The sequence below is a fragment of the Canis lupus genome, chromosome 6 (genome assembly GCF_048164855.1).
Source record: "Canis lupus baileyi chromosome 6, mCanLup2.hap1, whole genome shotgun sequence".
In the NCBI taxonomy this organism is placed as follows: domain Eukaryota; kingdom Metazoa; phylum Chordata; class Mammalia; order Carnivora; family Canidae; genus Canis; species Canis lupus.
This window is the reverse complement of record NC_132843.1, coordinates 13,131,265-13,143,161: the sequence shown is the minus strand read 5'-3', so window position 1 is coordinate 13,143,161 and position 11,897 is coordinate 13,131,265.

Here is an 11,897-nt window from a genome sequence, read left to right as displayed (position 1 = left end):
CCTATTCCTATTAATACATTAATTCACCACTGAAATGCCTTAGTCACCTTGAACGCATTGTATTCAAAATCAGACTCAATCTCCTCAATCTCTGCCTTCTACCTGTGCCAAATGTATTTTTGATCCAGTACCATTTTTGTAGATTGACATCATCTCTAAGATAGAAAACATAGTCTTTCTAGATTCTTTTCATTCTCCTGACTCATTAATCATCTTTGCCAAACTCTTAAATTTACTACTTATCTACACATTTGGCCATCTTACTGGCTTATTTCCCCTACTAGCTTGCTCTTTCTTTCTTTCTTTCTTTCTTTCTTTCTTTCTTTCTTTCTTTCTTTCTTTTCTTTCTTTCTTTCTTTTTCTGTCTTTCTTTCTTTCTTTCTTTCTTCTTTCTTCTTTTCTTTCTTTCTTTCTTTTTCTTTCTTTCTTTCTTTTTCTTTCTTTCTTTCTTTCTCTTTCTTTCTTTCTTTCTTTCTTTCTTTCTTTCTTCCTTCCTTCTTTCCTTCCTTTCTTTCTTTCTTTCTTTCTTTTATTGTTTCTTTCTTTCTTTCAGATTTTATTTATTTATTCATGAGAGACAGACAGAGAGAGAGAGAGAGAGTCAGAGACAGGCAGAGGGAGAAGCAGGCTCTATGCAGGTACCCTGATGCAGGACTCCATCCTGGGTCTCCAGGATCACACCCTGGGCTGAAGGCAGGTGCTAAACCGCCGAGCCACCCAGGAATCCCTGCCCTACTCGTTTTCTAATATGAAACTTATATGATCTAATAATGGGAATCGTATTCTTCATTTTATTAAAAAAACTTTTTAAAGATTTTACTTGAGAGAGAGAGAGAGAGAGAGAGCACAAGCAGGTGGGAGTGGAAAAGGGAAGAGGCTCTCCATTGAGTAGGAAGCCCAACATGGGGCTCAATCCCAGGACACTGGGATCACAACCCAAGCCACAGGCAGATGCTTAACCAACTGAGCCATCCAGGTGCCCCTGTTCTTCCTTTTAAAGTCTGTGTTTTTTAGCTTTTTGAAATTGGCATGTCCTCTAGAAAAATGTTGCATAGTTTGTAATAATGGTCATACTAGGTACCTGGGTTTCACTAAAGAATGATATTTGCTATAGTTTTTAGTAGATATTTATCAAAATAAGAGAGTTGTTTTCCAGTATAAGTTTTTTTTTCCAGTATAAGTTGACTATGACTTTTTATATAATAAATGACTACACTGTCCTTTTATTGAATTTCCTATAATCCTTCAAGTGTCACTTTGTGTTACCTCCTTTGCTCAAACATTTATGTAAGTGTTCTTCTTCTTTGGGTTCACATAATAATTTTTGTACATATTATCACACTGTATTGTAATTGCTTAATTTTCTTTCTTCTTTAAAAGCCTATGGGGCAGCCCTGGTGGCTGCGGTTTAGAGCCACCTTTAGCCCAGGGTGTGGTCCTGGAGACTCAGGATCGAATCCCACGTCGGGCTCCCGGTGCATGGAGCCTGCTTCTCCCTCTGCCTGTGTCTCTGCCTCTCTCTCTCTCTCTCTCTCTCGCTCTCGCTCTTGCTCTTTCTGTGTCTCTCATGAATAAATACATTAAATCTTAAAAAAAAGTCTATGAATTTTAGTGAAGACTGTTTTTCTTGTCTTTGTGCACTTGGTACTCACAAGAGTGCCTTTCATAGAACTATCTTCAGTATATATGCAATAAATGAGTTTCCTTTTCTGTACCTGCTGATCATATGGCAAATTAAAATAAAACCTTATGTATCAGGAGAATGGATTTAAGTTCTAACTCTGCAGGGCCTATTTTGATAATAACTAAATCTGATGGTTTATTAGGATACCCATCACTACTTTTTGGTGAGTAGGGAATTACTCTGTTATCCTTATCTTGGTTCTTGGCCTACTCTGTATTAACTCCCAAGGTTCTTGGTATTATAACCAGTACACCATAATGTTGCCCAGAGTGCTTATTACAAGTCAGTTTGACTGGAGTCCTACCCTGATTATTTTTTTTTTACTGTCCATTTCTTTGCTGAGTCTGAATCTCAGCTCTGGAATTTGAGGACTAACAATATTAACGGGATCTTGACAACCAGGAGTTGGACCATATTGATAAACTCCCTATTAAAAATATGTGTTTCAGGCAGCCCAGATGGCTCAGCGGTTTAGCGCCTGCTTTCAGCCCATGGCGTGATCCCAGAGATCCAGGATTGAGTCCCACATTGGGCTACCTGCATGGAGCCTGCTTCTCCCTCTGCCTGACTCTCTCTCTGTGTGTTTGTATGTGTGTATGTCTCTATGAATAAATAGATACAATATTTAAAAAAAAATGTGTGTTTCTGCTGCTGAGTTACCATCCATTAGTTAAGACTCAAGTTGGTGACCAATGACCATAAACCTGGTTGGGCAAGGGGCAAGGGAAGGTCCAGAATTGTGAATCAAATTCACAATTTTGCCAGTTAGTCCTGCCAAAGTTTACTTTTTTCATGATTCTAGCCTATCATTGATATCTTAATGTGGTCTGTGGCTTTATAGCTTATGTTTATAGGGCAGGAAATGAAATTCTAACAATGAGGAGCAGAGAAGATCTGCTTTTCTTAGAACAAGTATCAAAACAGTAGAAAAGACCCAAAAAAGTATTTCATTCTCAGAGCAACTAAGATGCATATATAGAATTTCCTCATAGAGGGAAGTCAAGGACTTGTGTATGAAAACTGGGGGATTAAGTGGGGCATTTGATCTTCGGAAATAGTGCAGTTAATCATTGGAGCACCATCCTGGCTATAAGGAGGAGACAAAGAACCTCCTGATGATGCCAGCCCAGAATGAATGGCCTCTAAATCAGAGATAAAAAGAGTTGCCCCAGACTTGAGACCTAAGACTAGAAACTGAAAACCCAGTGAAGATCTCTTTTGATCTGAAAAGCTATTAGGAAGTAATTATTGGGGGCTTTTTGGGGGGGAGTAATTATTGTTAAAGAAGATTCTCTGTAAGTAATATGTAGTCATAGATGTATCTGAAAAGAATGGAGAAATGAATTAAGCTATCATTATCATGGAATTGCCATTAGAGAATGTCCTGTTTATGAATATATTGTTTTTTGCCAAAAGTTGTTAGTGAGAAGTCATGCAATGTAAAATACATATAGTAATTGTCTTGGATGTTATTTTAGCCAGGTATCCATGAGCATCAGTCATGCTGGAGAAGGATTTGGCATGTTGGCACCTATACTTCATTGCTGCTAAGAATGATCCTTACCTGTGGAATCGTAGGGGTCTCATACTATATTGATATTTTATTCATCTTTTACTTAATCATTTAACAAGTATCTATTTAGTATTTATTCTGTTCCAGATAGAAACAGAGGAAAAGGTAAGAAGAAGACTGAAGCATTTCCCTTGATCAAGGAAAAATTTACAAATCTGTGCAACGATAGTCCCAAAGGTAATGAATATGAAGAAAAAAAAAAGACCAGTCCCCAAACAAATGCAAGGAGGATATATGTATATATATCCAGTTATACTTCAGGGTATACTCAGATACTAAGGTAGTAAGGATATAGTACCTGTTACTTTGGTTCATTTGGAATTAATTATAGGCATGTTGAAAATGGAACTTCACTATGTTGGACAGGAAGATGGCTTAGAACTCCAGGATACCCTCACCCCCTACCTAAAGGTGCTAGTCTTCTATGCAGTGGAATCAAAGAATGGGTAACCAAGAAATAGGGATCATAAACAATTTATGTCCCTGGGAAAAGAACATCATGGACACCACAAAAACTCTGCTGCATTTTAATTAGTGTTAGCTAGATGGATGAGCCTTCTTTTTTTTTTTTTTAAGATTTTATTTATTTATTCATGAGAGACACACACAGAGAGAGAGGCAGAGACACAGGCAGAGGGAGAAGCAGGCTTCATGCAGGAAGCCCAACATGGGACTCAATCCTGGACTGAAGGTGGTGCTAAACCTCTGAGCCACACGGGCTGCCCTAGGTGAGTCTTCTGTCCCAACATAATCTCTCCTCTTTTTTAATAAAGAGAAAAATAAAATTCCAGAGGTAGATGAGGACTAGAATAATAAGTCCTAGTTCATTTTAAAAGGTCATTCCTTCAAATGAAGGACATTTTTCCCCTTGTCAAATGATACATAGGAGGGGAAATTGTGCAATGGATCCCTTATGTCATGTAGTTTCTTAATCTTAACCTCTTTCTTGATTTTTTCAGTCCTTCTTCACTCTTTGAGGCCTAAATCTGGCCCTAGGCATGAGGACTCTCCAAATCCTGAAAGAGTTAAGCAACAAGGAAAGACTTAACATACAGATCATACCTGAGCTCAATCTTGAATGATAAGCAAAAGTTCCTGTGGCAAGAAGAGGAGTCATGTGGATTTTAGGTTAGAGGAAGAGTTTCATTAAGAGTTAAGATATTTAATGAATGTTCCAAATGGCACTTTAGGTTGGGCTGGAGTCAAATAATGAAGGCCTCCATTTACCAGAGGTCCATAGGGACCAAATAAGGGGCTTTAAAAATGCATAGTTTCCCTTTATCTCTGAATCCCATCCTTCTCCCTAAGGTTCCAGTTGGAGAATCATTTGTTCTCCCCTTAGATGCTCATTGTATAAGTAAGTCCTAACTCTTTTAACTTGTCATTTCAGACTTACCATAACCCATTTCCAGAATTTTTCTCCATTTTTTTAATCTGATTACTTCACTCCCTTTCTTGAAAACTTCCAGTAGTCTTTCAACTTACATAGAATAAACTCCAAAGTCCTTAATGTGGCCTCATAGATCTGACCTACTCTAGCTTCTACCTCAGATTCAATCTCACAATATATGGTTCAGCTCCATCATCAAACTTCTGGAAAGCACTGAGTTGCTACAGTAATGACTTTCTACCAGTTGCTTTTCTCTTTCTGTTTGATACACATTCTTTCCTAGCTTTTCACAGGTCTGGTTCCATCTGTTTTCAAGGTCTCAACACAAATAATTTCAACTCCTTGGAAAAGTCTTCCCTGATTCTGAAATATAGGCAGCCTTTCCCACAAGCAGATACAAGATCATATTTCTTCTTTTTTTCTTATTGCTTTTCACTTTGTGAAATTATCTTTCCTGTGCTTTTTTTTTTTGGGGGGGGGGGTATTTAACTTCAAGTTAGTTTACAAATTCTGTGCTGGTTCATTTTAGAGTTTAATTAGTCCCATTAGAAGGTAAGCCCCCTGGTTGTACTCCATACTGTATATGTCCAGGGCCAACCACAGTTCCTGCCTGGCATAAATTAGGCACTCAATAAATATTTGTTAAATGAATGAATGAGTAAAGCATGAATCTTATGTCTTTTCATTACTGTTCATTCTGTTGTTCCTTAGAGAATGATCTTGCTAATGCATGGAAAAGCCTTGGCCATAACTCTACTCTCCCTTTATTGTTTTCTTGTATTGTCTTCTGCTTCCCTTCCTCTTCAAGCAAGAAAGTAAGTAGACATTGTGATATATGCAGATTCATATGTTTCAGCTCCCATAACTTTGTGTAATATATATATATGTATATATTACACAATATATATATTATATAGCCTTAATCATCTTATTTTTCTTTTTGCTACAGGTGTAAAATACCTTCAGCAGTATATGTATATATATATATATATATATATATATATATATATATATATACACATACAGGTCAGTACATGTATGTGTGTGTATATATATATATATATATATATATATATATATATATACAGGTCATACCTACTGCAATACATACATATATATATATATGTATATATATATATATATATGGATAGTTCCTAAATGTGTCTTCTACTGAATTAAGTATATTTTGCTAATCACTAATTTGAATTTGAATTGTTGACAAAAGGATGTTTTCTAGAGTATATGATGGATTATTCCCTACTTGCTCTTTTCTGTCTGTGGCAAGCAGGCACTGTGAAAATGCTGCATATGATGCTCCCTGTTGGCCTCTCCTTCAGGAGAACTTTTGCACCATATATCACAGGATATCTATGAAGAATTAGTAAAGTTCAACTTAAATACTATTTACAGCACATCAAGTCCAAGAGTAGAATTGGGAGCCATACTGTAACCTCAAGGCAATCTTTATTGATTCAACTAGGTTTTAATAACATCAATCTACATGTGCTCTGATAGCTACTTGATAATTTTTGACTATGGTGAGGATTTCACTGACCTCTTTAGACTCTTTCTTATCTGTCTCCTGGTCTGTTTTCTTCTCTCCACTATCAAAATCCATTTATGGCCTCATCTGTTGCCTCAGGGGCACTAGCTTCCTCATACATATGGTAGAAAAAGAGGAGGTTTTCAGGCTGTCTTTTGCCTTTCTTTTATGCTGCTAGGTATGATGATGCAAAAGTAGCTGCCCTGCTCTTTGATGGAAATACATCATCTCTTGACCATATAAAATTTAAATAATTCTTTCTAAAAAGATGTAGAGGAATGGAGTACAATTTTGTGGTGAAAACTATCCAAATAGCTTTCCACTTTAACACAAGTGTTCTGGAAATGATCGTCTATTCGGATGTAATTTCATCTGTACTGATTTTTTAAGAAGTCATTAATTCTGCTTGTACAAATTCACTTCCTTTCATCCTCATTTTTGCCAAGTGAACCATTAAAAACTGCTAGTGGATACAAAGAAAAAGTGTCTAGCAGAGAAATGGAATGTTTTTCTAGGTTGCCTCATCTATACTGTTTCTTCTTTTGTTTATAAATCTGTTTCCATTTTCATGTATTTCTGACTCAGTCAGTTGTATTCATAATTATATCCTTTAATAATTTGGAACTATGTTTTATTCATTTTCTTATAACTACCTACTTTAATTACTAAATTATAACAGGGACTAAGTGCCCATTGAACAGGTCTAGCATGTTGGAAACATGATATTCAGATCTTACAAACATATTTGTTGAACACCTACTATGTAATAGTTACTATAATTATGTACTTGATGTGAAAAAAGAATATAAGACAATATCATAGCTGCCAGTTCACTGGAAAATACACATAGGAATTGAACCCATTGCTATGTTATGATTCAAACTGAGAATTCTCATGTATTCTTTCCATTTTTGAAATAGCAACTGTAAATGTCACTAATCCTACTGTAAACTATCCAATTTTTCTTTTTGCTACTAAAGTAAAAATACTTTCAGCAATATTTTAGAGAAAAATAGAATTGGCCTTCATCATGAAATCACTTGTAAACTGACTTTTCAAAATAACTGTATGATTGCTAACAGAGTTTGTGATATGTTGTACCATGATCAACAATGTATCCTTATGTTTATTTCTTCAGAAAACCCTTTGAAGTCATCATATAATTAGGTCTACTTTAAAGAGATGTAAAGTAAGGCTTGGAGATACTAAATATAATTTTCTCAAGGTCCCAATGTAAATGGAGCAGAGATTCAAACTGCCCTTTACTTTGTCTTACCTTTAATCAGCTTACTTCTTACTAAGATAAATGAGTGAATGAATGAATGCTAATTTCATGCCCAACTTCAAGTAAATGTGATCTTGAGCTCTCAGCTCAACATACATTTCCCAAAAGACTTGAAGTTTTTTCATATAATCACAAGGTGGCAGTGTATCAAACCTTAATTCAGAATATGAAAGCTTATGCATTTGTGGTATCTTGATATTGGCTTCAGATGTAAATCTGAAAAATGTGATTAGTAGTTGTTTGAACAAAATGAAAACTGAGTAAGAAATTCTTATAATATCATTAGGAATTTAAGTTCCAGATAATGTATTTTTGGATATGAACATTTCCTCTGTAATCTATAAGAAATATAATTCTCTTTATTGGGTGAGATAGACCATATATCAATTTTGGCATTTTCTTATTTTTCATATGAAATATTTTTTTCTTATTCAATTGTAATTATATGACTTGAAATTTGCATGATAGTCTTTATGTGAAGTACTTTGAGAGATTATGATTATTTCTGAGGATATATTGCTTTTACAAGTCAGAATTTATCTTATGGCATAAACTATGCTAAACAATTATTAATATTATTATAAAGTTGTTTTAAAATGAACACTTCTTAAATACTTCACATAAATTCAACTTTGAAAAATGATTACATGTGTTATGATTTGTATTTCTTAATATGTATGTCATCTCTTGATTCCATCACTATTGCTTTCTGATCTTAATTATCTTTTTGAGTTAATAATATCCTTCTTTAACCAAAATACTTAATAGGACTTGTGTTTAAGAGCAGAGTATTATAATTCTGATATTTCAGATAGATTGACACCGAATGAGACAGGGATGACATTTAGAACTTTATATGACTTAAATGCAATTTTTAATTATGTTTTCTCTTCTCATTGCTGGATTCTCTAATTATATTCAAATAGTAAGAAGAAAGACCTTTCCAAAGAGACCAAAATAATACACATATATTCTTAAAGATATTAATCAAAGACTATGGGGCATAATAATTTGCCTCAGGTCTATAATTCAGAACTATTCGACACTTATGTGAGTTTTTAAATTTTTCCCCTCAAATATATCAGTAGTCATTGTTCACCTTATTCATTTTCCACCTTGCCTGCAGCTGATTGTAAAGTAGAATTATGACATTTTATAGGTTATCTGAATATAGATCAGCTATTTTATGCATGGAGAAACTAAAATGTGGGCGATCTTTTGATGTCTCCAAAACATTTTATTTTGCTTTTCTTTATTCTACTTTTCTGACAAGATGCCTCCAAAAAAAAAAAAAAACAAAAACAAAAAACCCTCTCAATTTCTATTAATAGGTAACAAAGAAACAAAAATGTGGTAGAACGGAAAATTTGAACTAGAAGGGAAAAATGTAATAATTTTTGTTGGATGCATATTTATGCAACAAAAAATGCCAGCATTTCTGCATTTTAGCTTTAAATTTCACCATTACTTCCAAATGCTCTTTTATTGCTTTCTGTAATACAGCCAATTTACTGAGAACAAAATCCATCAAATGAATTCAATTTGTTTTACATTTTATTTTCTTCAATTTATCTTGTGCATGGAATATTTCTCAAACTTAATTCTATTTGTATATTATGTCCTCATTGTATTTCTTCTTCTTTTCAAAATCTCTTTACTTTTCCTTTAAAGTCTGGTTTCTCAGGCTGGATGAGCAGAAGGGAACCTAAAATAACTCTATACTTTTGCATTCGAGTGGGTATTACTCATTATTAAAACATAAGCTTATCCTTCATTTAAGATTTTCTGTCCAACCTTTTAAATATCCATCTTATCATGGAGATACACTTTCCTTCTTCAATGTTACAATGAAGCAGAAGAAATTCCAATACAAAATAGTTTATATCCAAAAAAAAAAAAAAAAACAAACATTTATATCCTCCGAGAAAATCTAATGACAGAGTGCAATAACTCACAAGAAACTAAATTGCAATCCTTGCTTCTAAGTTGGACTTTAAGCTTCATGCATAATGAATTTCTGTGCTATTTACCATTTTTAATGTCTATTCACAGACAAAATGTGGCTCCTGGAGGTAGAGGAATGATAATGAGAAATATTGTCTGTTTGTCTCATGTTGCTTTTCATGAGAATCATTCAGTGATTCTCAGAGTAGGTAGCAGAGCGGTATTATTCCCCCAGATTTCCTGAATTATTTTCTAGCTAAATGTAGAATACATTTGCAACAACAGATATTTAAGATTACCCATATCCTTGTAACTATATATTATTTTAGATAATAAAAGTAAACTGACATATACAACCTTCATTTCTTAAATTAAAATGCTGCATAGATTCCTCAGGCAAGACAGACTAGATAGAGAAAAACATGCTCCTACTATTGAGCTCAATGTCTGGACCTTCTACTTTGCCAAGTAGTCTCTCTCCTGAGGGGAAAATATGTTCTCTTTTTCTGTCAAAAACATTTTGCTAAGCTTACTTACAACTGTCTGAACATAAGTTTCAGAATTCTCTACTTCATGTAATTTTATATTTCTTATAGTTTGAAACTTTTATCTTTAAAAGTATTCATAGCTTAACTGAAATAATGAACTTGCTTATGAAGATTAAGAAGTGAAAATTCTAGACATACTAAAAAATACTGTGAAGTTTGAGCCATTTGAAATATTCTGATATAAAAGTTACTTAGAAAATATTTTCTAATTAACAAATGTAAAAATAATTGTTTGATATTACCCCACACCTGTTAGAATGGCTAAAATTAACAAAACAACAGGTGTTGACAAGGATGCAGAGAGAGGGGAACCCTCTTATACTGTTGGTGGGAATGCAAACTGGTGCAGCCACTCTGGAAAACAGTATGGAGGTTCCTAAAAGTTAAAAATAGAACTACCTTATGACTCAGCAATTGCACTACTAGGTATTTACCTCAAAGGATACAAAAATACTGATTTGAAGGGATATGTGCACCCTGATGTTTATAGCAACATTATCAACAATAGGCAAATTATTGACTGATGAATGGATAAAGAAGAGGTGGTTTATATATATATATACCATGAAATATTATTTGGCCATAAAAAAGAATGAAATCTTGCCATTTTCAATGATGTGAATGGAGCTAGAGAGTTTTATGCTGAGCAAAAAGTCAGTCAGAGAAAGGCAAATACTACAATGATTTCACTCATATGTGGAATTTAAGAAACAAAACAAAGGAGCAAAAGGAAATAAAAAGAGAGAGACAAATGAAGCAATAGACTCTTATCTATAGAAAACAAACTAAGGGTTACTGGAGGGGAGGTGGGCAGGGGATGGGTTAAATGGGCGATGGGTATTAAGGAGGACACTTGTGATGAGCACTGGATGTTGTATGCAAGTAACAGATCACTAAATTCTACTCTCGAAGCTAATTTTACACTGTAATTTAACTAACTGGGATTTAAATAAAAACTTGAAAAAAATAATCATTTCAAAGTCATCTGGAATTTGGGACACCTGGGTGGCTCAGAGGTTGAGTGTCTGCCTTCAGCTCGGGGTGTGCTCCCAGGATCTGGGATCGAGTCCCACATCGGTCTCCCTGCCAGGAGCCTGCTTCTCCCTCTGCCTATGTCTCTGCCTCTCTCTCTCTGTCTCTCATGAATAAATAAATAAATCTTAAAACACACACACACACACACACACAGAAAAATCACTCAGAATTTACCTAAAGAACTTTATAAATGTTTTACTTTTTCAAAATTCTGAAAATCTATAGAAATAACAAAATAATCACACAATGAAAACCTGTATACACTTGAATTAGATTGACTAATTATTGACATTTTTAATATTTGCTTTACCTTGTTCTCTATATCAGTGTGTGCATGTATCATTTTCTCTCTCTTGTCCCAAATAACTATTATTTATTCAAATAATATTGATCTTGAAAGTTCTCATATTCTCTTGTCACCTTCTAGACAATCCCTACCTCGCATAGGGAACTACGGTTCTGATTCCAATCATCCTGGATTAGTTTTGCCTATTCATAAAATTCTAATCATATTTGAATTCTTTTGTCTTTAGCTTCTTTCAGTAAGATAGTAGTTTTTGAGGCGCTCCTGAATGGTTTAGTCAATTAAGTGTTGACTCTTGATTTTGGCTCAGGTCATAATGTCAGGGTTGTGAGATTGAGCCCTGTGTTGGGCTCCATGCTATGGGCATGGAGCCTGCTTAAGATTCTCCCTCTCTTTCTCTCTCTCCCTTAAAAAAAAAAAAAAGTATTGTTTTTGACATTTATCTGTATTGTTATATATATGGATAACTTTATCAGAAACCACCAGAAAGTTTTACATAGCTACTCTTCTGTATCTGCACTCTCCTGGCCATGAAAGAAGTTGGGTTAATTTGAAACCTCCATGCTGTGAGAAATGCCAGGCTATGTGGAG